The sequence below is a fragment of the Protopterus annectens genome, chromosome 4.part0, assembly GCF_019279795.1.
Source record: "Protopterus annectens isolate FY-2018-M chromosome 4.part0, PAN1.0, whole genome shotgun sequence".
NCBI lineage: Eukaryota > Metazoa > Chordata > Ceratodontiformes > Protopteridae > Protopterus > Protopterus annectens.
In genome coordinates, this window is record NC_056733.1 from 1,349,124,837 (window position 1) to 1,349,151,002 (window position 26,166).

General features: G+C 36.5%; 1 protein-coding gene across 8 annotated transcripts in view; it reads right to left on the minus strand.

Moving 5' to 3' along the window:
• The window catches only part of ABLIM3 (actin binding LIM protein family member 3), a 3,936,655-nt gene that overhangs the window by 514,467 nt on the left and 3,396,022 nt on the right, over positions 1-26,166 (minus strand). The gene's annotated exons all lie outside the window — the stretch shown is intronic.

The window sequence follows — 26,166 nt, forward strand, 5'->3', positions numbered from 1 at the left end:
AGGTTATTTTTTTCACAAAATGGAAATTGTTATAGTAAAGGCTCAGCTTATTTAGCCATATGTAATACCTTTTCAAGTTATTACTTGGGAAAAACTGAAAGGGCCCTGTGTGAAAGAATATATGAACATCTCTATGATATTGATAAAAAGAGCACTAAAATACATTGCTCAAACATTCCATTGCATATACATGATTTTGGAAGTTTGTATTTGTTATTTTGGAAATTGTGGTTTCAGATCCTAGGGGATAGATGGGAAAATAAACTGGAATACCAGGAACTTTTGTTGCAATTTAGGCTTAAAGCCAGAATCCTGCATGGGTTACATGAACATTTATATAGCTCCCGTACTTAATATGCAGGCTGCTAAGTTGTAAGTTTACAGGGAAAGTACACATGATTTATCATATTATTTTTTTATATATGGTCAAAAGATTGAATATTACAGAATGAAATGATTAATGCAGTTTTTAATTAATTAAGGTCTTAAAACTGGCTTAGAATTGAAACTTTTTATGAATTTTACTAATGATGTTTCACTGGATTTCCCTGGAAATTATTATTGTTATTTGCAACTGTAAAACTGGCTTAGAACTGAAACATTTTTTTTACAAATTTTATACAAGCTTAGTATATTTCAGTGGATTTCCCTGGGCATTATTATTAAAATTTGCAATTACTTTTGGTTACCGTTTTCTGAACTTGGTTCTAAGTCATGTACTATAACTTTGAGGTTGACATGTTTTGATTGGTACAAGTTGGATCATGTAACAAATTAGTTTTGATAAAGTCCTGTATTTTGAAAAAGAACAGAAATACTTAACTTGTCTGCAAATCTAATTTTGGAGCATGTATTAAAATCATCTGTTTTTTTACATATTTAGGTCTCCTGGCCTCCTAAAGCATTACACCTTGATTATGCAGTTATTTTTGCTTTTGTGCTTTAACTTTGACCTTTCTATCAAGATGCTAGATGCAAAGAGTTTCTTATGCAAATCAGTTGCTTTTGACTGTGTTTCTAAGAACTACAATGATCTGTAATATTTAATTCTTAAATCACATTGATCTTTGATCTCTGAGCAAGCATTCCAAGTGTTTATATTCCCTTTTTTATACAGGAATGAGGGCTGTTGCAACTCAGTTCCCAATGCTATAGATAAGCTTTAGGATGTGGACTTACATAGATTCTTAACTACATCATATTGTTAGGCTGGGGTGAGCTCGTCTGGTTCATGGTTTCTGTATCAATCTCTGCAAGTTTGGGTTAGCAGACAAGTTATCTGGAAGACATCACTGAGGTCATAGCTCATGACCTTCTATCCCCAAAATAGTGAATAATGCATTTATTAACAACTTTATTTATGAAGTTCACTGAATGGTTAACAAATGTTTTTTTCATAGTAACAAAAACATCTTCTGATGAGTCAATATGGTTTATTTACAACACAAGTTTAATATAAAAAATTGTTAAAGGTGAGTGTTTGACAGACCCTTTCAATGTACAGCAGTATGAAACAATTTTTAGACTAAAAGTGAAAAAAACTGTCCTCAAAATGAAATATAAATTGAAAGGTATGATCATGGTCAAACATACAAGATGATAGTTTGGCTAAAGAATTATAACAGAGGATTAAAGCTGGCATACTGTTATTATCTATTATCACTAATTTAAACGTATTATAGTCATATTATTTTTTAATGCTTTACAAAAAGTAAAGTTTCAGCCACACTAACTGTGACATTGCATGTTTGGCCACATACCAGTGTTCCACTTTTGGTATCTGGAAAGCTGGTAAACATTGTTTTAATGTCATCACCTATTACTGCTATGAACCACTGTTCTAAGTATTTATTTTGTTCTTTACTTATTTTTTTCTTTTTAAAGCAATATGTGACCTACTCAATGGCTGCTCTTCGTAGACCCATTTAAGTAATTTGTTCTTCCTACAGGGTGATTGCCAGGTCAGTTGACTCCTTGGGTGGGGTGAGCACTGTATAGCCTATTTGTTCCCTGACTGGGATAACAAGCCTTATAGGTTCATAGGTTCATAGGTAGGTACTAGGCTAGCAGTCCGAGGGCCTACGTAAGCCTAGCCAGCAAGGTTCCCTGGCTTACGCCACCTAAGAAAGTTATTTTCCTGTGCCACTTATATGCTCATTCATTCTCTTCAGAAGCAAGAGGTAGGTATTATGGCTGGACATACTCCCAATCATGAGGGGCCTACCCCCTTCCCAGTCTAATATCTCCACAAGTCAGCTATATCTACAATCACTGTTATCTGGGATGGGGCATATTACAATGGGTACATTTAAAGAACTATGGGATTATTTGCAGTATGGTGTCATATCAACCCTTAATGCTGACTGTTATGCCTCAGTAACACTGATGTGGAGAGCATGGCAGTGGGTTGAACTGCCTCCTGCTGGCAATGGGCAGGCCAATGAGAGCCACTCACACCCTCATCTCCACCCATCTCTTACAGATACCTATGGCACCACTCAAGCAGGTCATCTGAGATAGTGTCAAGGCTTTATCCTTCTATACTATAGAGACATCCCTCACATATATTTTAGACAGCATCTAATGCAATAATATTAGGTTTTTTTCTATGGTTCATCAAAGTGATGCATTTATTTATTTATTTATTTATTTTATTTATTTATTTATTTATTGCAGTTGGTTTACCAGGATAGTCCATTGGGCCATAAAGAACCCGTTTTCAATGGAGTCCTGGGGAGAAAAGCTCCAAAAAAGCAAAAAAAAGATACATGTAACAGAACAATATAGGTACAGCAGGTAGTAATGAAAGTTATACAAAATAAGGAAGCAAAAAATTTTTTTTTAAAAACAAATTATGCGCAAAAAATAACAATTAATACAGATTGAGAAGAATATACAACAATAGTACAACAAATATAGCAATGAATACAGCTTTGAGAGGAATCATACTAACTAAGGAATTGTACAATGTGATGCTAAAGGACACTGCATAGTGGGGGAAGTAGACTTAAGGGCCTGTCTAGTAGATTTTATGCAATTCTAAGGTATAGTAGGGAAGTTAGCAGGAAGGAGAAGGGGAGGTGAGAGGACAGAGTTAGTTATGTAGGGTGGGAGCAAGAGCATTCCCACTGTGATGCTAGATGTGAATGAAGAGATTTTTTGAAAGTAGAGTGGTTGGAGGTGGTGCGGATGGAAGGTGGTAGGGAGTTCCAATGGCGAGCTAGGCTGAAGGATAGAAGGTTTCTGCCTGGGGGGTGAGTAGGTTTATGCACTTCTAGTAGGTTTTGATTGTTTGACCTTAATACTCTGTTGGGTAGGTGCATTTTAAAGGCAGATGAAAGGGATGGACAGAGGGAGGGGTTGAGAATAAGCTTGTGGGCTAGAGTTAGTTGAATGTAAGTTAGTTGATTGGGAAGTTCTAGCCATTGTAGTTTCTGGAGGGAGGAACAATGATGGGTGGAGGACCTATGGCTGGTGGCAAATTTTGCGATTTTGTTGTAGCAACAGGAGAGCTGTTTTTTTAAAGAGGACTGAAGATTTGTTAGGAGTGGGGCACCATAGAGAAGGGAGGGGATAAGGAAGCAAGTGGAGAGAGTAATTTTAGTGGCAGGTGTGAGGTAGGGATTCTGTCTGTAAAGCATGCCTAGTTTCTGATGGGTTTTTTTGATATTTAGTTGTAGGTGAGAGTTAAATTTAAGTTGGTTATCAATTTGGACCCCAAGTAACTTAGTCTCTGACACTATTTCTAGAGGTGAGTTATTTTGACTAGTGATTGAGAATGTGTTCATATCAAAAGGAGTAAATTTAGAAGGAGAAAATATCATTAGTTTGGTCTTGGAAGCATTAAGAGCTAGATGGTTACTTAACATCCATTGCTCTGTGGTAGAGAAGGCATCTTGAGTTAGTTTTTGAAGTATAGTGATAGAAGTGGCAGAACAGATGATAGTTGAATCATCTGCATATTAGATGATGTTTGAGAATGGGATAGATTTGTGGAAATTGTTTATAAATATATTAAAGAGAAGGGGACCCAGTATGGAGCCTTGAGGAACTCCTGTAGGGGTACTAAGGAATGGGGAGGTGGCTTTCTTCCATTTTACTGCTTGATTTCTGTTGGATAAGTAGCTAGAGAACCAACTCAAGGAGGAGGGAGATAGATTAAGTTCAGAGAGTTTAGCTAAAAGCAGGCTGTGTGATATAGTATCAAAGGCTTTGGAGAGGTCAAGTAGCAGGGTAGAGACAAATTGGCCAGAATCACAAGCTTTATTTACAAGTTCAAGGAAGGAGAGGAGGGCTGTCATGGTGCTATGATTTGGTCTGAATCCGTTTTGTGTGGGAGTTATGAGGTGATTATCTAGGAGATATGGAAGGAGTTGAAGTTGGGCACATTTTTCTAGGATTTTAGAGATAGGGGACAGGATAGCTATGGGGCAGAAATTTGTTACATTGTTATTGTTACCACCTTTGTGTAGAGGTAAGATAAAGGCCTGTTTCCAGATTTGAGGTACTGTAGATTCTTGAATGGAACGGTTTATTAAGATGCTAATGGGGTAGGCAAGTGTTTCTGCAGCTATACTAAGAAAGTAAGAAGGGATATTATCAGGAGCATTGGTACATGGCTTCAATTTCAGAAGGAGTTTTTTTATAGTAGATGTAGGTATGGGTTTTAATGAGAATAAGGGAGAGTCAGGAGAGGGGGAATTAGGGGGTGATTGAGATGAGGGAGAAGTTTGTGTAGAAGAGGAGGTAGAGGATTTGGTAGATGGGGAATGGGGAGTAGTAGGGGTGGGTGAGGGAGTATTGTGGAGAGTAGTGGTGTTGGGGAATGAAGAGGTCAATTTGGAAATACAGTCAATAAAAAAGGAGTTAAATTGTGTGGCCAAGACTAATTCTGGAGCATTTGAGTCGGGGGTGGGAGAATCTGGTTTACTAGGGTGAAGGAGACTAGAGATGCCTTTCCAGAATTTCTGAGGGTTGTTTTTATTATGGTTTTGGAGAGTAGAGAAGTAGTTTTGTCGATCAGAAGTGATGAGATTTTTTACTTTATTTCGAAGCATTTTATATTCATTGTGGAGCAGTGGTGTCATATTTTTCTGGTAGCGTGCCCAGACTTTATCTCTATGTCTCATGCTAGCAAGAGTATTTTTGGAAAGCCAGGGGGCTGATTTTGTTTTTATTCTCTTTGTCCTTAAGGGGGCCTGGGAGTCCAATATTTTTAGGAATATCGAGTTAAAGTGGGAAACTGCACTGTCTAGTGGTAGTGTTTTTAGACAGTTCCAATTAATTGCTTGTAAGGAGTTCGAGAAGGTTGTTGGGTTGAATTTTTTTTGGTCACGAATAGTAATATAGTTATGGGTTCGATGTAAGATAGAGGGAAGTCGGTGGGTAAAGATGGGTATGTGGTCACTAAGGGGATCGGGAAGAGTGCCACTATTGGAGAAATAGTGAGGATGGGAAACAAGGATCCAATCCAGGATACTTCCACTGGAGAGATTTTTTGCAGGGCGAGTTATGGAACTGATTAGCTGTGAGAAATTGTAGAGGTTGATGTTAATGGAGTTTGTTGGAGACTGAATGCAGGCCCAGTTAATGTTCACGTCTCCTAGGATTATGGTTTCATTACTAATGTTACTAGAAAGCCACGAAATGATGAGTTCAAGTGTGGGAATATTATCCCCTGGGGGGATATAGAGGGAAGCAAGACATGTGTTTGTGATTATTGATTTGTAGTAGAGTAAGAAGAAGTTCGGCATTGTTAAAGTGTGGTATAGGTTTATTGTAGGGAGTAACTATTAGGGATGATGAGTAGAGGAGAGCTACTCCTCCACCTTTTTTGTGAGGCCTGTCTTTTCTTATGATGGAGTAGTTTGGAGGAATTATTTCAGAGTCCTTTATACGTGGTTTCAACCAGGTTTCAGAAATAGATAGGATGTCAGGTTTATTGTGTATGAGCCAAGCATGAAGGTTTGGGACTTTGTTTACTATGCTTTGGGAGTTTAAAGAAGTAAGTAACAAGGATTTATTTGTGGTGGCTATGGTGGAAGGGCCTGGGTTAGGATGTATATCACCAGATATGAGAGCGATAATTGGATGAAGGAAGAAGTGGTTTAGATGACAAGACAGTAAGGTTATAAGATCAGGTTTTATTGTAAGTTGGAGAAATTTGTTACTGGTTATGGGAATGGATTTTAGTAATTACTGTAGTTATAGGAATAAAGTTTTTGGATGTTTAAGTAAATATTGAAAAAGGGAGCATATACACATGTTTGTACAGGAAGGAATGTCATGTTAACCATCTTTTAAATAGCGGAAGTATGCACCCCACCTATGTGTTTGGCAATGTCATTAGGAATCAGGTTTTCAGAGCATCTAGGTTGAATGTGAGGGATGTAGATTTCCATCAACAATTGAATAATACAAGGAATGAATTACTGGCCAAAGGTTATGGGGAGAGAGACATACAGAAACAGATGAAAGAAGTAGTTAACTTGTGACATACTAAGGCTAGACCTTATTATTCGGATAGATGGTCTGAGGAAAAAGAGACCAGTGGTGATTTCCCAAAGTTAAAAGTGCCATTAAGCTTTTCTAGTGATGTCGCGTCTTATATGAACAGTATACGTAAACATTGGGGGATACTGACCACTGATAAGACGGTCATAAAATGGATAGAGAATGAACCTAATTTTTGTTTAGAAATCAAAAGTCTTTGAAAAGATACTTATGTGTATCCAGAGAAAAGAAAACACTGTGGGTGGAATGGGAACTAAGCCTTGTGGTAAATGTTCATATTGTGGGTATATAGATATAAGCAATGAATTTCTGCATCCAGATCAGTACCTGCCATATAAATTTAAAGTACAAGCTACATGTGATACACAGTATATAGTGTAACTTGCCCATTATATAATTTGCAAGAAATTGTATATTGGGAAAACAGACCGTACACTTAAGGAGAGGATTAGAGAACACATTTATCACATAGGCAAACAAAGCAGAAGTAATGCTCTGGCCAAACATGTTATGAACACTAATAGTCAACATACATTTAAGTTTATGGCCATTGCTAGGAGTTTTGTGAGTTTGGGTGGGGTGGACACATGTAATAAAACAGTGGAACTGGAAGCTAGATGGATAGTTTTATTTAGAGCTGATATGGGACATGGTCTCAATGAACAAATACCACTGAGACGAAAGTTAAAGGCCAGACCTCTACGTAAGTAATGTAACTGTTTTTAAGAATATGTATTTTAATAATGTATGTCTATGTTGCACAAAGGAAAAAAAAATGTACATTAAGGTTTTTCTTTAATATTTAGTTATTCTGTGGTTACTATACAGCTTTAATATTTATAGTAATGGAATGTATATAGTCATGTGACAAATTGTTGTCATGTGATGCATTCAGCAATGTTTAAAAGTATGACTGGTTTCAGTTTGTTTGTATGCACCTGAAGAAGCAGATGTGAAAGCACTTGTGCCTGATTAAAGTTTTATAATATGGAGCCGATCCTGTGTCCTCCTGTTGTTTCTGGATACTTTGCTGTAGTTTTGCTGTGGACACAGGGACCTGCAAATGAGGGTTTTTTGTTGCTCTAGCTGGTTTTTAAAATAACATCTAGTCTATTTCTGCAGTACCCTGAACACGCTGTTCCTTTATTGTGAATTGCCTATAGTGTTTTATATACCAGCAATTAAATTCTGTTTTATGTATTTACCCATCTGCGTGCTTGCTTGTCTGTTTGTCTGTATGTCTGTCTGTATCCTACCTCTCAACCTCTTAGTAATAGAAATCTGGACAAAGCCTGAAATTATTGTGGGACAAAGGACCAAGACCAGGGACAGATTTTAAATACTGTTTCAACAAACTTAGAAAATCACTAAAATAACAGAAATTTTGTTAGCATACATTTTCTGAAGGATATGAAGTCTTAAATTAAAAAATATATATCATTATTTAGTGACTTCATTCTTCAGTGATTTGCCAGGAATCCACAGATTTTATGACAGACCAAAATATGAGGTAGAAATCTGGACATTATGTGAAAATCTGGACAGTTGAGAGAGGCTGTATTTTGTTAACTAGGTTAGGACAACTAGCAAAGCCCATTTTTGATGGAAACAGAATAGTAAAAGCAATACATATACAAAACAATTTAAGAAACAGGTTGCAATCTGTTATCACATATGAGCAAAAGTGCTTTACAAATTATTAAAAGAAGTACAATAAGATTTGATACATGCAAGCTATAACCCAGCATGCAAACAATGAAAGAAAATAGATCTTTGAATAAAATAGCATTTTATACAATAGGGTGTAATTACATTCAATATACCATTATATTAATAAATATTATGAGAAGTCCACAAAACACAGTCTAATCTAAGATAATCTAAGCACACAAACAGCAGCAGGTCATTAATTAAAAGTAGAGAAGATCATTCAATTTGCCATTAAAGTAATCAATATTATGACAAGTCCAGGCAGTAAATATGACAGTCAGGAGATGATCCATGAAAATGCATGTAGAAGCTAACCCTTAATTTCTTTAATCAGTCATCTTTAATTTCAAGCTTAGTCAGCAGTATTCTAAAAATTGCCATATTTAGTCAATGGACTTGCCAACGTTTTTGTGTATTTATTGTTTTTTTAACAGAGTAAGTGAGCCAGTCCAAAGAACCTTTTCAGTCATGACCCAAGCTAGAGGCAATACTACAGAAAATTAGACAATAGTACAGAAAATTTATACATGGCAATAACTTAGGTAATCACTTAATTGTACAATTTTAATTGCATAATGTTGAACATGGTCAAAAGTCACATCGAGAGTAGAGATACTTAATCTTAATTGTCAATGGTGAGATTAAGCAAACATTACATAAACATGTAGCTCATTGACTGTAGAATATATTCATTTTGCAGATGTACTAGGACAAACTGCAAACAAATAACAAAACATTGAGGTAAAAGCAAACCGCATTATGCAGTTCAGAACATCTATTATGCATATTATATACAATGTGTTATAGTACTGGTTATGCATTGGATTATAATGTTGGTTATACTTAATTCAGTGAAATAGGTTAAAGTACAAGTTACAGTTCAGAATTTATATTATAATACAATAAATTAGGTTGCGTGTTACATTTAAAAAAAATTAATTTATTATATGCTATTTCACTGATGAGATGTTCTTTAAGGGTTGAGTTATACCCTTGGAGAGACTTTTGACTTGTTATCACAGAAGGGAGTTTGTTCCACTATGCAGGGCCCAATATGGAAAAGGCTTACTCTCTTATAACTGTTTTGGATAGGTACCTACTGAATGTTATCCCATGTTCATGGCTACTTCTTACAGAATTAGTCTCTTGCTTTTGGGGGAGCTTCCTCTGCAGTGGTAGGCAGTTGCTGTCAATTAGAACCTTGTATATCAATGTGCCTAGTATATAGGTTGACCATTAGGTGGTGGGTAGCCAATTTAGTTTTTTTAATAGGTTGCAGTAATAGGTAAGAGATTCTTCAAGTAGGGTGAATTGACATATTTTGTTTTCTGCTATCTGTGGCTTATGTGTACTGTAGGCTGGATGAAAAGTTAAACATGGTAACCTATATTCCACTTTTGGAAACAGTATATTTTTTGCAAAGTGCTATGCATACAGTATGAGACACAGGATTATTTTGTAGCACAGTTTAGCTGTACTAGGACTTTAGTAACTATATTGTCAGTGTGTATATTGAAATTCAGGGAGGGATCCAAAGTAAGGCGTATTTATGTATTTTTTATTCAGACACCATGGGAATACTGTTGTTATGGTTGTTTTGTATTTTTAAGTATGGCAGTTGTGGTAGCTTGCTAGGGGTAGAAAACAGCTTTAGATTGATCTTTTTATGGTTAATAGGGAGGTTGCTATTCTCTGCCCAGGTGTAGATATTAGAGAAAGAGTGCTGGAGTGAGCTTTGAAGGTTCAAGGGAGACTAGTGCGATTCTAGTAGAAGAATACAGCCAGCATATAATGTAATGTTTAATGAGAGATGTTTACCTATAATGCCATTAATAAATAAGGAGAACATTAGAGGACCTAAAACTGATCCCTGAGGGACATCTGCATGAAGAATACCTATTGATAAATATTGGTTATTTGTGAGGACTTGAAAAGTTCTATCTATTTAATGATACATTGAATTATCTCCGCTGCTTCAGTCAATGACATCCTATTGTTTTAGCGTTCTCAGGTGATATGCTATTTGTTAACTGTTATTTTACAAAACAGATCTGCTATTTTCTCTTACTTTCCAGCTGGATGTTTTTCTTACAATATACTGAATTACAGCTTGTTCATATCAAACACTATAGTTGGTACGAAGCAATTTAACTGTTACTTTTTTCTGATCTCTTATTCTGATTGTACTTGCTTACCTACCTACTTAAATGTACCCTCAGCTTTACAGACCTCAAGCGATTTATAACTAAAAAGATTGGTAGCAAAATCTACTTAGAAAGATAGATTGGTGGCTCTGTCTCTACTCACAGTCGCTTTTAGACTCCTGTATTTTTATTTTTACTTAGAGGTGTTTCACCACGCCCTTTTTTATCTATTCATTTTATTACTTTATCCAGCTTCAGTGCCACTTCTTTCTATCAGGTTTTTGCTCAGGTTTGATGCATTCTTTTCATTCAATAGTTTATGACAATTATTACTTACCGGCTCTCTCTATTTCATCTCTCAAAGCCTTTCAAGGGTATTTTGCTATCTGTAGGTTTATGGCTTTTGAAGAGGCACTCTGCAGTATCTACCTCTGTTTATGCTGCTGGTTTGTGAACTGAGGTAATCTTTGGGAATGTTTGCTCTTACCCACTACCATGGGGAAAAACGTTGTTATGCTGTGATCTCCAGCAGTCTCACAGGATGCTCTCATGGATGCCAATTTCAATTTCAGTGGATCTGACATCTTGAAACCACATTGTAGGTGTTGTATTTTAACACTGGACTTTCTTCAAACATGTAGCCTGATATTTACAGTGAAGAGCTGATTCAGTGACAACTTCAGTACTATTCTGATGTATCCATGAGAGTATTTCACATTTTCTCCATTGTGCAACACGCTCATCTGTGTCAGAATTGAAGGCTTTTCTATTTCATCTCTCTTTCTTTCTTTTAGCTTGCTATAGCTTTGGCAGGAGTTAGCAACAACTTTGAGTATGTCATAGGTTCAGTAGCAAGCTTTGGGTACTGCCAGAAGTATAATCCATCCTGTAGTGTCAGAATATTCTTTCAAACGTTCATAGGCTTTTGATATAGCATTGACTAGACCTAATTAGTTAGAGTCAAGTGACTTTAATATCCTTGGTCCTTGTAAAATATTTCCTATATATTAAAAAGGGATTTTTCCGTGCCGAGTTGCCAGCTCTGATGCACAACCATCAACGAAGGTACGCCCATTCACGCATGTCTCCACACAGAAGACGCTTTAGCTGAGAATCGAGTCTAAAGCTCATGATTTATTAGGTTTCCAAAAAAACTGCTAAGTTTTTCACAGCAAAGCTGGACTTAAGCCAATCATATTGCTTTGTTTCATTTCTCCAAATATTTATTTATTTATTTATTTTTACATACCTTGATGGGAATGGGCTACAGGGCATAATTAAAAGGTCATTCATGAAATCAGTGTTATCTGTATTGCTTCAGTGTTTGATGCAAGTCAAGAATGATTTTCACAGCACAAGCAATGTACCCAGAATTGCCTCCTTCAGCAGTTTATATGGTTTACTTTTATTGCCAGCATATTTAACTATGATTGTAAATTATTTTTTATTAGTCCTGTTGCTCCTGTTACTTACTACTGGAACTGTCTGGGTATCTTTCTTCCACAAGCACTCAGGTCACTCCAGAACATGTACAAATATGGCTCTGTCATTGTCCATGTTGGTGTGAATGACCTGAGCCATACCTCCCTGGACTACATGAAAATAGACATGGAGGAGCTCTCTGATCATGTAGCCCAGGCCGGTATGACCCTGACCCTGAGTAGCATCCTGCCCTCACCAGGAATGATACCACGGTATAAAGAAAAAAATATCAGTTTCAACAATTGGCTAAGCTTCTGGTGTCATTCAAAGGGGATCCAGTGTCTGTCAGCCTGGGATGACATGCTCGACAAGCCACGCTGCTTCACTAGAGACGGCTTGCACCTGTCACCCTTAGGCTTTCGAATACTGGCCAAGGCTCTTGCCAACCCGATAGTGCCTTTTTTAGGCAAGGCTCAAAAGACAAACCCACCACCGTAAATAGCACAAGTAACAAAAAATTGAGGGTAATGCTACTCAATGCCAGAAGTCTAAACGTCAAAATGCACGCACTCGAGGCACTCCTCAGTATGGAGAAAATCAATATATGTGCAGTAACAGAAACCTGGTTTAAGGCTTCAGAGAGCACCCCAGCACTACCAGGCTACAACTCATACCATACATTTCAGCCACAAAACCCAGACCAAAATACAAAAGGTGGGAGCTTATCCATATTCATCAAGGATACCCACACCTCCAGGTTAGTGGCACATCAAGATGCTTCAGAGATCATCCACGTGCAACTAACAATGGGCAAAACTGCAGTTCAAATTGTAGCTTGCTAGAGATTACCCACCATGTCCCAGGACCCCCATTCCGCATTTCTGGAAACACTGGGAAACATAAAGGTCCTACCAAACACCCTGATATTGGGTGATTTCAATTACCGGAACATTAACTGGGAGAACTACTCAAGTACTGACTCCCTCGTCCAACATTTCCTAGAATTTATAAACTCAAATGCCCTGGATCAACTGGTCAACACCCCCTCCAGAGGTGACAACATATTGGACCTGGTCATCACCAACATGGGCGACTGGTGTTCCACACCAGAGGTCAACCCCTCACTGGTTAGATCTGACCATAAACTAATCACTCTGGATAGCCTCATTCCGCCCCCACCCCCAGTCAAAGAAACCACCATGAAAAACTTTTCAAAAGCAAACTTCACGTTACTTAAGACCGAGGTGGAAAGTTTCAAAACCCCCATGCTAAAGGATAACGCTGTTCAAGCTGCAAAATCCTTTACTAATGCACTCTAAGGACACCTACAAGAATGCATGAATCATGCTATCCCAAGCAAAACCAAGACTCACTCCTCCAAGAAAAGGAATCCAGTCTTTTGGACCCGTGCCATAAACAAGCTATACAATAGAAGGAGGAAACTAGTACAGAAAAGAGTAAAATCCCAAGAAGGGAAGACATCCCTGATCAGTATCAGCAATAAACTACGATCCCTCATAAAATCATCCAAGGCTAGCTTCGAAAGAAAAATTATCAAGGACTCCAAAGATAACCACAAGGCATTCTTTAGCTATGTCAAGAATCTAAGTGGCAATTCTCAGATCTGCTTGGAGTTAGTGCAGAATGGCACAAAATACACTGAACTGACTGATATAGTCAACATCTTGACAGACAGGTTCATTGCAAACTTCACCCCCTCTCACTCCCAAAAGGGCCCATAACTATACCAGAAGAATGTAGTGCCCCTGAAATCACAGACACTCAGGTTAAAACGGCCCTCTCCAAACACAAAAACACAGCATCAATGGGACCAGACGGTGTCCCAGGCTGCATCCTACATGAGCTCAAAGATGAACTAACCCCTCACCTAAACACACTGTTCAAACTCAGCCTCTCCACAGGCTCCATGCCCACAGAGTGGCGCACAGCAATGGTTATTCCTCTCCACAAAGATGGAGCCACAACAGACCCTGGGAACTATCGCCCTATAAGTCTGACTAGTTTGGTCTGCAAGGCTATGGAGCGCATCATGATGGATCTCATTAACAGAGACATTGGGAACCTCCAAACACTGGACCCTACTCAGTTTGGCTTTGTTAAGGGCAGATCATGCCTGCTAAACCTGGTGGACTTCTTTGAGACAGTTACCAAGGCTATAGATGAGGGAAAGGTGGTCCACACAGCCTACCTAGACATCGCAAAGGCCTTCAACACCATTCCCCATTCAGGTATTATAGACAAGCTCACCAGCCTGAACATAAACCCTTACATCATGAGATGGGTTGCTAAGTGGCTCACGGACGCAACCCACATGGTAAGAGTTGTGGGAGCTAGGTCTTACTCTAAACCGGTTACAAGTGGCATTCCCCAGGGCTCAGTCCTAGGACCCCTCCTGTTCGTCATATACTTCTCAGAGGTACAGGCAAGCACAGGAGGACTATGGCTGACCAAGTTCACAGATGACTGCAAACTAGGGGCTATAAATGACTCTCCGGCTGACACAGATATCCTCTAAAAGGGTCTCACTGAGACAGATACCTGATGTCAAAACCATGGCCTCAAGCTAAATGCCAAACAGTGCATAGTCATCCATTTTGGAAAAAACAAAGTACCCTCAAACTACCACATAGGTGGTATCCCCCTAAATACAGAAGCCGTAATAAGGGATCTGGGGACCCAAGTAGATAGTAACCTCTCCTTTGATAATCACATTGCCAAAATGGTTAGAAAATCCTTTTATGTGGCCCACCTAATCACAAAAGAGTTTGCATCCAGATCAAAAGAGGTTATTGTGCCCCTCTACGCATCACTCGTCAGACCCATCATAGAGTACAACGCCCCATTTGGGATATACCTTACAAGACACCTGCAACAGCTGGAAAGACCACAAAAGTACCTCACCAAGAGGATAACTGGCCTCAAACAGATGCCCTATGCAGCTTGACTGAAGAAACTCCAGCTGTACTCGGTTGCATACCACCTACTCAGAGATGATCTCTGCCTGACATACAAGGCCATGTCCAACCCAGAATTGATGGACATGCTCCACCTAAAGGAACCATATCACCTAGAGCCACACGCTCTAGGGATCTAAACCTCACCACACCAATAAATAGGATGTGCTGAAGGGATAGATTCCTGTCCCAGAGTCTTCCCATGCTCTGAAACAAGATTCTAATCTACATTAGACAGAGCTCCTCGCTAACCCTCTTCAAGAGAAACTTTGACAAGTGGATAGGAAACAGGAAGTTTACCCCAGGGATCACTTCACTGGCTCTCCTGGACAGAGGTACAGGGAACTAATCTAAGGGGGCGGCGAAAGCCAACAAATTCTGGCTAGGCTTATAAATGCCTTCGGGCAGATAGCCTAGTACCTACCTATGACCTTTGAACTATGAACCTATGACCTATGTTCACATAACTTTGCCTGAGAATATGTCTTGGTCAGGTGCAGTACCCAAGTGAGCACAGTCCACAACAGATGCATTGAGTAACAGCAGAAGCCTCAACAATCTCTCCAAGGCCCAAAAGAACAAAACAACAGGATAAATCTAGGGAACTTAATCTGGGGAACATTTGAACTGAAGTTGGAGATATGCATGCTGCTCTGGATTTATTTAATTATTATCTCCTTGAAGAGGAAGCATTTGTTTTGCTCTTTTCCAAACTTTTTGTAATCATAGAGAACAGCAGTAAGTGTCTTACTAGACTGCTATTGCTTTTGACACTGAAAGTTATGGTTTATGTCCAGTGGTACAAATACATGTATGCTTGATACTGTTGTGGCTCCTGGGCATTGCAAGTTATCTTGTTCCCATATTGTTGTTCAACAGCCACCTTCTAGCACAATGCTGCAGTGAAAGGGACTGGGAGATAATCAGTTCTCTCGAGACCTTGTAGGTCATTCTGCTCATATGTATATAATTTTTTATTGTTTTTATAGTTCACGTTTATTATTGGTTGAATATGTTTATCACTCAGTTTCTTAATATTAGCTTACTTTTATTCTCTTCCTTTTCTCTTAAGTGTATGATTCACCAATGGTCACAGGTTACATGTTAGTTCTTATCAAGAGCTGGTCCTGCCTATGAGGATTTTGTTTGAAAATAAGGTCTTGTATTTTCATAGATGTTGGTGTATTGTAAAAACTGAAATTATTAAGCATTAATGCCAATGGTATTAACTCCCCTATTAAATGCTCTGAACTGCATGCATAGATTAAACTGGATGTTCCAGATCTTTTAACCTTGCAAGAAACCCATTTGTTGTTTCAGGGGCATAGCTGCAAAGCTGGGGTTAGAATTTATGAATTTCTTCCTAGAACCTGACTACAAAATGTAAGTGGATAGCAATATTTATATGAGGAAATGATGTACTTTGATTCACATTTTAGAAGTATTCTATTTACAAAGTGGAGAGGTTGTAGATGTTATTGTATAGATGATTGGTAGAGTCCTGTTCGTGGTCAATATATATTTTCATCCTGCTTTAGCTATAATAGATGCTAGACAGATATTAACATAAATTCAGGATAAAATAAAATGGCATTTGGTTTTAATGAGGGATTTCAATTGTCTTACAGGGGAGAGGGATACATCATCATCTAAGATGCCAAAGACATTCTTTCTAATGAAATTTCTTAAACCTTTGGCATCTGATATGATGTTAGTTGATATGGGGTTGCATAGCTGCCTGGTACATCACCACATCACTTACTACTCTACTGACATATGCCATTTAGTCATATCGGTAGAGTTTATATAGACCAAGACCTGGTAGATTTGTTTCCAGTATATGCAGTAGCACAGTATGCGGACATTAATCATGATGCTATAATAGTGGAGTTCTCCAGTTTAATCTCTCATCTTCCTAAAGTTTGGAGACTATATCGATATTATACCAATTGTCTGGATTTTTCCAGGAGTTTTTCCAGATGCATATGACTGGAGACTATCATCCATATTTTCTGTGAGACATGTACACAAGAGTTTATTGCTTGACAAGCTACTGGTGTGGGCTAATAATCTCTGGAAGACATGGAATAAGAAGCTTGATGAATAAGCATTAATCTGAAGCAGAGTTCATAGTTTTTACAAAGCCAGTTTTTGGAGATAAAGCAGAAAATATAGGAGATTCTTAATACAAAATAATGGAAATGGTTCTTGATAGTCTCAGGCTATAATATTAAGAGGTCTCCCCAGCTATCTTCAAGATTAGCCGGGAAAAGTAAAGTTAGATCCAGGAGGTCTGTCCCTGATCTTCCTTGGGGTCCCACAATCATGGCTCTAAGGTTGACTTGAGATGATACACAGGAAGTTTTCAAAAACTTTTACCAAAGTATTTTTGGAGAAATTCCATCTGAACAAAAGGGAATTTTGTACCACTTTCCCTCGTCTCAGTTTGACACCTGAGCAGCGTGATTCTCTCTAGTGTTCAGAGACCAAATCAGAGATCCTGTTGGGTCTCAAGTGTTTGAAAGTAAATAAAGGGCTGGGTCTGGATGGCCTTCCTGTGGAGATTTATGAAGGCTTGTTTCTGTGCAGTGGGAAGCACGTGTGGCATTAATAATCAGGCTACAAATCCCTCTGTCATCTTTGGTAATCCCTGTACTGAAGCAAGACAAAGATCTGTATATGCCAGTGCAATATTCTCCTTTAAATGTGGACTGTCAGATATTCACTGGGATTTGGTCCTTAACAGTAGCCCCTTTGCTTCTCTATATCATCCATTCAGACCAGGCTGGATTTGTTAAAGGTAGTTCTTCATGGCAGAACATTTTAATGGTAGCTATGTGGATGGAGTGAGGGGCAAGCCAACAAGTTCCATGGGGGGGGGGGTGTTTGTGCTACAGGTGGATGCTGAAAAAGCTTTTGACACTATCTGGCAATACCTCTATAACATGTTAGAGACTTTCTCATTCCCTTCTTCTTTTGTGAACTTAATTCAAATGCTTTATGAAGGTTTTTCTGCAGCTGTAAAAGTGGGACCCTATGTATACAGGCCTTTTTCTATACATGCATACATACATACATACATACAAATGTTTCAAGCACGGGCATTAAAGCCCTTCTAGCTTGCCAATATGACAAAACACTTGTTCCCATAAGAAATGTCCAGGCTGTTCTTAAAACATATCTAAACTAGTACTTGCTTTAATGTAATTTGGTAGTCTGTTCCAAGCATCAGCTACTCTGTCAGACAACCAGTTAGTACACTTCTCATTCCTATAGAATCTTCTACATAGTTTATCTGACAATTCTCTAGTACTTTTTGATAACCCCAAACATTCCCAGAGGTAGTTGTCCCTCTATAATAGAGAATTGAGACAGGGTTGTGCATTAGACCACTGTTTTTTAATATTAGCCATAGCACCATTAGCAGTTTACCTTAGAGAAGATATACAGACCCTTGAAGATAATGTTGCCATTTCATGTCTCTGAAGTGGGGTGTTATTATTTGCTGCTGATATGCTAGTTATGTTCAATAATCCACAGCAGGCTCTCCCATTAGTTTGGTGTACATTAATGGACTTCAGGTTATAAAGTAAATACTTCAAAATCCACCCTTCATGTATTTAATATGCAGTTAACTTCAGAGCAACTGCATAACTATAAATTTAGAGTTAACCCGACTTATTTTACTAATTTGGATATTGTTTTGGCAATGTGGGATGTAAATTTGCAAAAGCTTCAGTCATTTACTGATACCTGCTCTTTGTGAATGGACTGAGTGGTCTGCTTCCTTCGACTATTTACTAAGTAAGACTGTGCACTTTTTTACATCAGTCCATAGAAACTAAGGTGCCTTCAGTTCATGATATAACTGATAATTTTACTACTAATAATGTGTTAAATATTTCTGGGATGAGTGTATCACATCATTTAATGGATTTTGCTTAATTTAGGTTTGAAATTCTTCCCTACTGTTCTTCCTCATAGATACAGTATAAAGTCAGATTTATTTAAATTTTATAGGAAATTAAATATAGCTGTTTACTGGATAAATTGTAGCTGTGTTAATAAAAGTAATGTTATGATAGTTTATATACTTCATATATTGATGGTTTACATATAAATTCAAGTTATGGATCAGAAATGCCGGATGATGATGGAGTATATAATGCTTATATATTACCATATACAAAATGCTAAAACGTTTTTCTGCTGTGGTGAATAATGGTGAATAATGAAGCATATTCTTTATTTAAACAATTTTTTTCAACATAAAAAAGATGTGATGTATATGTGTAAGACAGCTTGGTTAGTTCTGAATGACTAGAAAAAACAACCATGATTTAGTGGTTGGGAAAAATATTGTAATTATGAATAAGCATCAATATTTTTTATGTGCATATGCCATCTTAATGACAGGGATACTTATTATAATGTACAATTATGTCTTTATGATGAATCCTTGTCAGAATGTAAATGATTGAGTCATAAAAGTATTAGGTTGGGGTATTTCTTAGATTCTGATTTTGATAAGTTGACCACCCATGCCAGTATTCCACTCTTTTATTGTCTCCTGAAAGTAATTAAAATATGAATGATCCTCCAAGTCACCCCATAGTATCCTTATGTGGCACAGTTTCAGAGAATATTGGCAGAGTGATAAATGATTATTTGTTACCTTATGTTTATTCTTTGCCCTCCTGCATAAGGGATTCTACGGATTTATTAATTAAATTGGGGCAATATAAAAGGAGTGATAGTATGTATTGGATGACTTTAGATGTACAAAGTTTATACACTTGTATTTCACATGATGTAGGTATTCAAGCTGTGCAATATTTTAAAGGAAAGTCCTACTTCTGTGTATATCATAGAAATAATGGATTTTTGCTTAAAACATATTTTTTATGTTAAGTAATTTTACTCATTCTCAATTATTAGGAACTGCTATAGGAATTTCTTTTGCTCCTTCTTATGGTAGTTTAGTGATGCGATTTTTTGAAATTAATTATATTTACAATGCTACCTTTTTCACAAGTATGTGGAAAATATTATTGTTATATAGATGATTTGATTTTTATACATGATTGTGGAAAAAATGAAACACTGAATTCTATTTCTGTATTAAATACTAATGTTTGTAATTTAAAATTTGTAGATGAAATATGAGATGCACAGGTAAAGTATTTGGACATTTCTTTTTTGTGTCATCAGACAATAGGGTTCAATCTAGGCTGTACCACAGACCTTTGGGACTACTGATATTATATATGCACATAGTTTTCATCCTGATCACTTAATTGATTAACTCCCTTACAAAAAAATTTGAAAGCAAGCTGTGCATATAGAGGGCACTCTAAGTTTTTCAGGAGAGTCAGAATATTATGGATATGTTTGTGAAATGTAGGTATAGTAAAATAAGTATAAAAAAATTATGATAAAGCAGGTAAACTTAATCAACAGGATTTTGTGAGGAGGAAGTATGGAAATTTAGAAAATATAAAGAGGTACGTGGAACATAAGTCAGTCAATCGTTTCAATGGACAGATTTATTTTGGGACAGAATTTAATTTAATGTCATATAGAATTATACAAGTGGTTAGAAAATCCTGGCCAGTGTTGAGTCAAGATAAATTTTTATCCAATCATGTTGGCAAATTTCCTGTGATATTTTAGAGAACAGGGAGATATATAGCAGATATTTTAATTAAAAAAATTGTGTTTGTGAGAATTTGATAAATGTATTTATATATCCCTGTAGGGCAGGCATACCGCCTTGTGCTGCCAGCTCCACTTGTAATTATGTATTCCCTATGTTTTTTGTTTATTAACGAAGTTGATTTTCATTTGACTGAAACTTTTACCTGCAGTTCTATGCAAGAAGTATATGCTTTAAAATGTCCTTGTAACTCGTTTTATACATGGGATCAAAAAGAGAGTTTAGTGATAGATTGAAAAAATGTTTAAGGGATATTAGACTGGCAAAGTTTGATAGCGCAGTGGGTGAATACTTTTTACATAAACATGGTATGAATGTTAATTTCTTACAAGCTACTATATTACTACATATTAAAGTAAAATTAAGAGAACAATATTTAGTGAGACAAACATTACTATATAAGGAATGTATACGTAAAGTATGTAACATTAACCCCTTAAGGGCTAAACAATTAAATTAATTGGATGTATTTATTGCAATGAGGTGATAATTGTGTCTATTGTTTTAATGCTTTTGTACTGATTGCTGTATATACTATGCTTAAATGCATTGGGATGTCTCTTCCTTTGAAGGCTTTGTAGTTGGTGCTAGAAGTGAGATGGTTTTGTGTAATTAAACATCTTTAGCTGCTTTAGAGTCACTTTAATTCTTTGTTTCTTCTTTTGGTGGTGTGTGTGTGTGTGTGTGTGTGTGTGTGTGTGTGTGTGTGTGTGTGTGTGTGTGTGTGTGTGTGTGTGTGTTTGTGTGCATAACTTTTATAATTTTATACAGTTACAATGTTATCAATTTTTTGATAGCTGTTATATGCTTAATTAAGGTGTTCTATAGGTCTTGTTATTATATTAACACGCTCGTGCTTTGTTTTGCTTATTGGATCTTTTTCCAATGTGTGTGATATGAAGTTGGAAATAAAATAATAAAAGAGAACATTACCAGAGTCAGAGATGCTAATGTTTCCTGCTCTTTCCCTTGATGTGCAACTTCAACTGGACTTTCATGTGATTCTCCTACATAAGGCTCTAAAACATCATCCTGTGGCAAATCCTTTTTTCTGCATCCCACTCTATTCACTGCTCCTCTGTTTGGGGACCTACTAGTATATCATATTGTGACAATTCCTATGCTGGGGTTCCATACTAAATTCTTTCTTAGAAGATCCATAACTTCAATTTCTATTTGTTTAGTTTCTACCTCACTGATATTCTTTTCTGTGTTTGCCCTCTGTGATCTTATTTTCTGCATTGTGAATTTTTCCATATTTGTGTGTCTTTGCCTGTATTTCGTTTCACATATTTTTGGAGCTGCTTTTTTGTATTCTTCTTTGCAGAAATATTTTAGCACATCAGATGATTTTTTCTTTCCCATGTCTGTATTTCTTTTGTATACCTTTCAAAATCCTCTGCTTTTTGTTCGTTATATTTTCTTGCTTCCTCTGGTGCTTCTTTTTCAGTGTGGACCAATGCTTCTTCATCTATATAATGTATTTTATCGATCTGTTGCATTAAGGAATATACATTTTTAGTGTGGACCAATGCTTCTTCATCTATATAATGTATTTTAAAGATCTGTTGCATTAAGGAATATACATTTTTAGTGTGGACCAATGCTTCTTCATCTATATAATGTATTTTATCGATCTGTTGCATTAAGGAATATACATTTTTAGTGCGGACCAATGCTTCTTCATCTATATAATGTATTTTATCGATCTGTTGCATTAAGGAATATACATTTTTAGTGTGGACCAATGCTTCTTCATCTATATAATGTATTTTATCGATCTGTTGCATTAAGGAATATACATTTTTAGTGTGGACCAATGCTTCTTCATCTGTATAATGTATTTTATCGATCTGTTGCATTAAGGAATATAAATTTTTAGTGTGGACCAATGCTTCTTCATCTATATAATGTATTTTATCGATCTGTTGCATTAAGGAATATACATTTTTCAGTGCGGACCAATGCTTCTTCATCTATATAATGTATTTAATCAATCTGTTGCATTAAGGAATATACATTTTTAGTGTGGACCAATGTTTCTTCATCTATATAATGTATTTTATTGATCTGTTGCATTAAGGAATATACATTTTTAGTGTGGACCAATGCTTCTTCATCTATATAATGTATTTTAAAGATCTGTTGCATTAAGGAATATACATTTTTAGTGTGGACCAATGCTTCTTCATCTATATAATGTATTTTATCGATCTGTTGCATTAAGGAATATACATTTTTACAGTGGAACAATGCTTCTTTATCTATATAATGTATTTTATCGATCTGTTGCATTAAGGAATATACATTTTTCAGTGCGGACCAATGCTTCTTCATCTATATAATGTATTTTATCGATCTGTTGCATTAAGGAATATACATTTTTAGTGTGGACCAATGCTTCTTCATCTATATAATGTATTTTATTGATCTGTTGCATTAAGAAATATACATTTTTAGTGTGGACCAATGCTTCTTCATCTATATAATGTATTTTATCGATCTGTTGCATTAAGGAATATACATTTTTATTGCGGACCAATGCTTCTTCATCTATATAATGTATTTTATCGATCTGTTGTATTAAGGAATATACATTTTTAGTGTGGACCAATGCTTCTTCATCTATATAATGTATTTTATTGATCTGTTGCATTAAGGAATATACATTTTTAGTGTGGACCAATGCTTCTTCATCTATATAATGTATTTTATCGATCTGTTGCATTAAGGAATATACATTTTTAGTGTGGACCAATGCTTCTTCATCTATATAATGTATTTTATCAATCTGTTGCATTAAGGAATATACATTTTCAGTGTGGACCAATGCTTCTTCATCTATATAATGTATTTTATTGATCTGTTGCATTAAGGAATATACATTTTTATTTGTAGCTTATGACAATTTTTCTCCTGCAATTATTTTTCTTTCCTCTCATTTCTCTCTTAATCTTTCTAAATATTCTCTGTCTGGAAATTCTGGGCTTTTTGCATAATTATGACAATACGTAGTTTCTTGTTTATATTCAGCAGTCTACTTTATTATTTTTATTTTTTAACCTACTTTTCTCCATGATATATAAAATATAGTCTGTATATCAGTGTCGTCTTGGTGAGTTTTTATGTAAACAGGGTCCATGACAGGAAGTTACTCACCAAAACCCGAGGATGAAATCAGTTCCAGCAATACTACTCCCTTTTTCTTGCTGATTTCATCTCTCCATTTGGACCGCAAATGTGGTTCATAAAATGTGCATTGAGTTACTGAAGGAGTCTATCATCAGAAGTAGGGATTATTTTTGCTGGCTTATTCTAACTTTACTATTTTCATTTCTAGCACATGCTAGACCTCATGTTGGTTGGATCCTGTCCTATATCAGTTTGTTGTTTCTTCTCTAGATTTATGAGTTTACCCTTCAATATCAGAAAAGGCATTGATTGCCCTTATTTTTTAAAAGACGTTTGGATTCTGATGATTCAGACATTTATTACCCAAGCTTGCACATTCCATTTTGACCATAAGATTATGGAGAAGGTGATATATATGCAACTAGACTCCCATATTAGAGAACATAGTATTTATGATTCATTTCTGCCTGAATTTTGGACTAGCCAAAATACTGACGGAGCTCACAATATGGTTTCCAATCATCTCCTAATGGTAAAATAGGAATATAGATATCTCTTTCTCTGATTAGAGCATCTTCATGGATTTCCTAAGCTTAAGTCACTAATGTGGACTGTGAAGTGTGGTCCTAAAAGGGTTTGCCTCCTGTCTTTATGGCCAATCACAAAGGATGGATCCTGGCAATATTTCATCCTGTTCTTGCCTGTGGTGTACTTCATGGCTCTATTTTGGGACCTGGATTATTCACAGTGTATGTGCTGCATTTTGGAGTGAGGATTCAAGGGCTATATTTCAAGGTATGTGGTGCATGTTCATTGGATATGTAATATGGTGGATAGAGTCATTGTTTCTAATTTCTAATGTTCTACTTTAAATACTTGGAATGATTTGGCCATCCTCTCTCTGTCTTTAACATCAGACCTTTCTTGGTGAATCGTTTAGTCATTCTTAATCTTCATCTACGTTATATATAGTTTTTAATGATGTATTTACCTATCAAATATATCTTTAAATGTGATTATAGTATTGAAATGCCTTGCCTCATTTGTTTACCCTTGGTTGTAAACAATGGGATGTGCCTGATAACTGTCTTACTTGATCGGTGTTCTACCCCATCAACAAATGCATAAATAAAATAATAAAATAAATAACTTATGGAGGTGACAACCTGGAATTTCTGTCAAAGATGTGAAGCCCTATAGAGATTCTTGGTGGACCAATACTCAAGGACTGGGTTCTAGAAGTTCCTATAGTCTTATTCGTGGAATACTGTCCTTATTTGGCATGTTATTCCACCTCAGGATCTCCTATCTATGGTTCATGCCTTGGTTTCTTCCTTTCACTTAGAATATTATACCTCCCTATACCTATAGCTACCAGATACAGAATTAGACCACTTGCAGCTGATATAGAAGTTTTCAGCCTGGCTACTACACTGTAATTCTCATCATCAGCAAATTCCACTGGATCTCCAGGGCTAGTACTTGCTATCTTTTTTGTGTCATATTATTTGATAGCATTCCTGTTCTGGTCTTTCTAGAACTAAAGAATACTGGGCTGCCCTAGCTTTTAAAAGTTTCTGGTTTCATATCATTCTTATATCCTACCTTCTGCTGCCTAGGGAATGTCAGTAATTCCAAGGATATGATTTCAGTATACAGTTACATGTCAGTCACCTTCCAGGTCCCTCACCTTTGGAATTACTATCTTGATAACTTAGCAAAATCTTAGCTTAGCAGTTTTAAGTATCCCTGCAGATACATCTGTATGATCTGGCTTTTAATTCTTGACATTATTTAGTGGTACTGCTTCCTACAAATCCTTTGTATTTAGTGGATGCAGGTTGTAATTGTGCTATTAATTTGTTTTATCTGATGCAGTTTAATTTTGAACTATACTTCAACAGGAAGTCTTCGGGTATTTATTGTGCTCTTACAAGAGACAAAAAAAAAACAAAAAAACAAACAAAAAACAGAAGGAACAGAAACAAATTCCAAAGAAAAGAATTGTCCATTAGAAACCTGTTCTCTGCTAATGGCAGGCTTTAATATCATAAGAAATAAACATAGCTGTACAAATAGAGATATTAAAACAGGGACTTTAAATGACTGCCAAAGAAAGGTGCTGGATAGAAGACTGCTGTTTTGTTAAACTGTCACTAAAGTGCATATTTTCTACCTAAAATGAATCTAAATAGACTTGGTGTTCTAGAGCAAACTGGTATAACAAGCTAAAGGACACGTTATTCTAGCTGGAGGTATGCACAGCAGTGCATTCAGAAGGAGACTTTTCAGTGGGCTCTTATAAAAGAGCAGAACAATCACAGTTCACTGGAATTTTGAGAGCAAGATGTAACTGTGGCTCACTTTTCAAATTACTTAACACATCCCGTATCCTTTCACTTTTCATTACCATTGTCCTTTAGTATGCAGTTGTGATAGATATAAATCCTCCCTCTTTACGACACAGCAATTGAAAACACTTCTCATAGCAAGTTACTTGGGATCATGGTGATAATAATTTTAAATTCAACCTGCATATACAAAATAGCAAAAA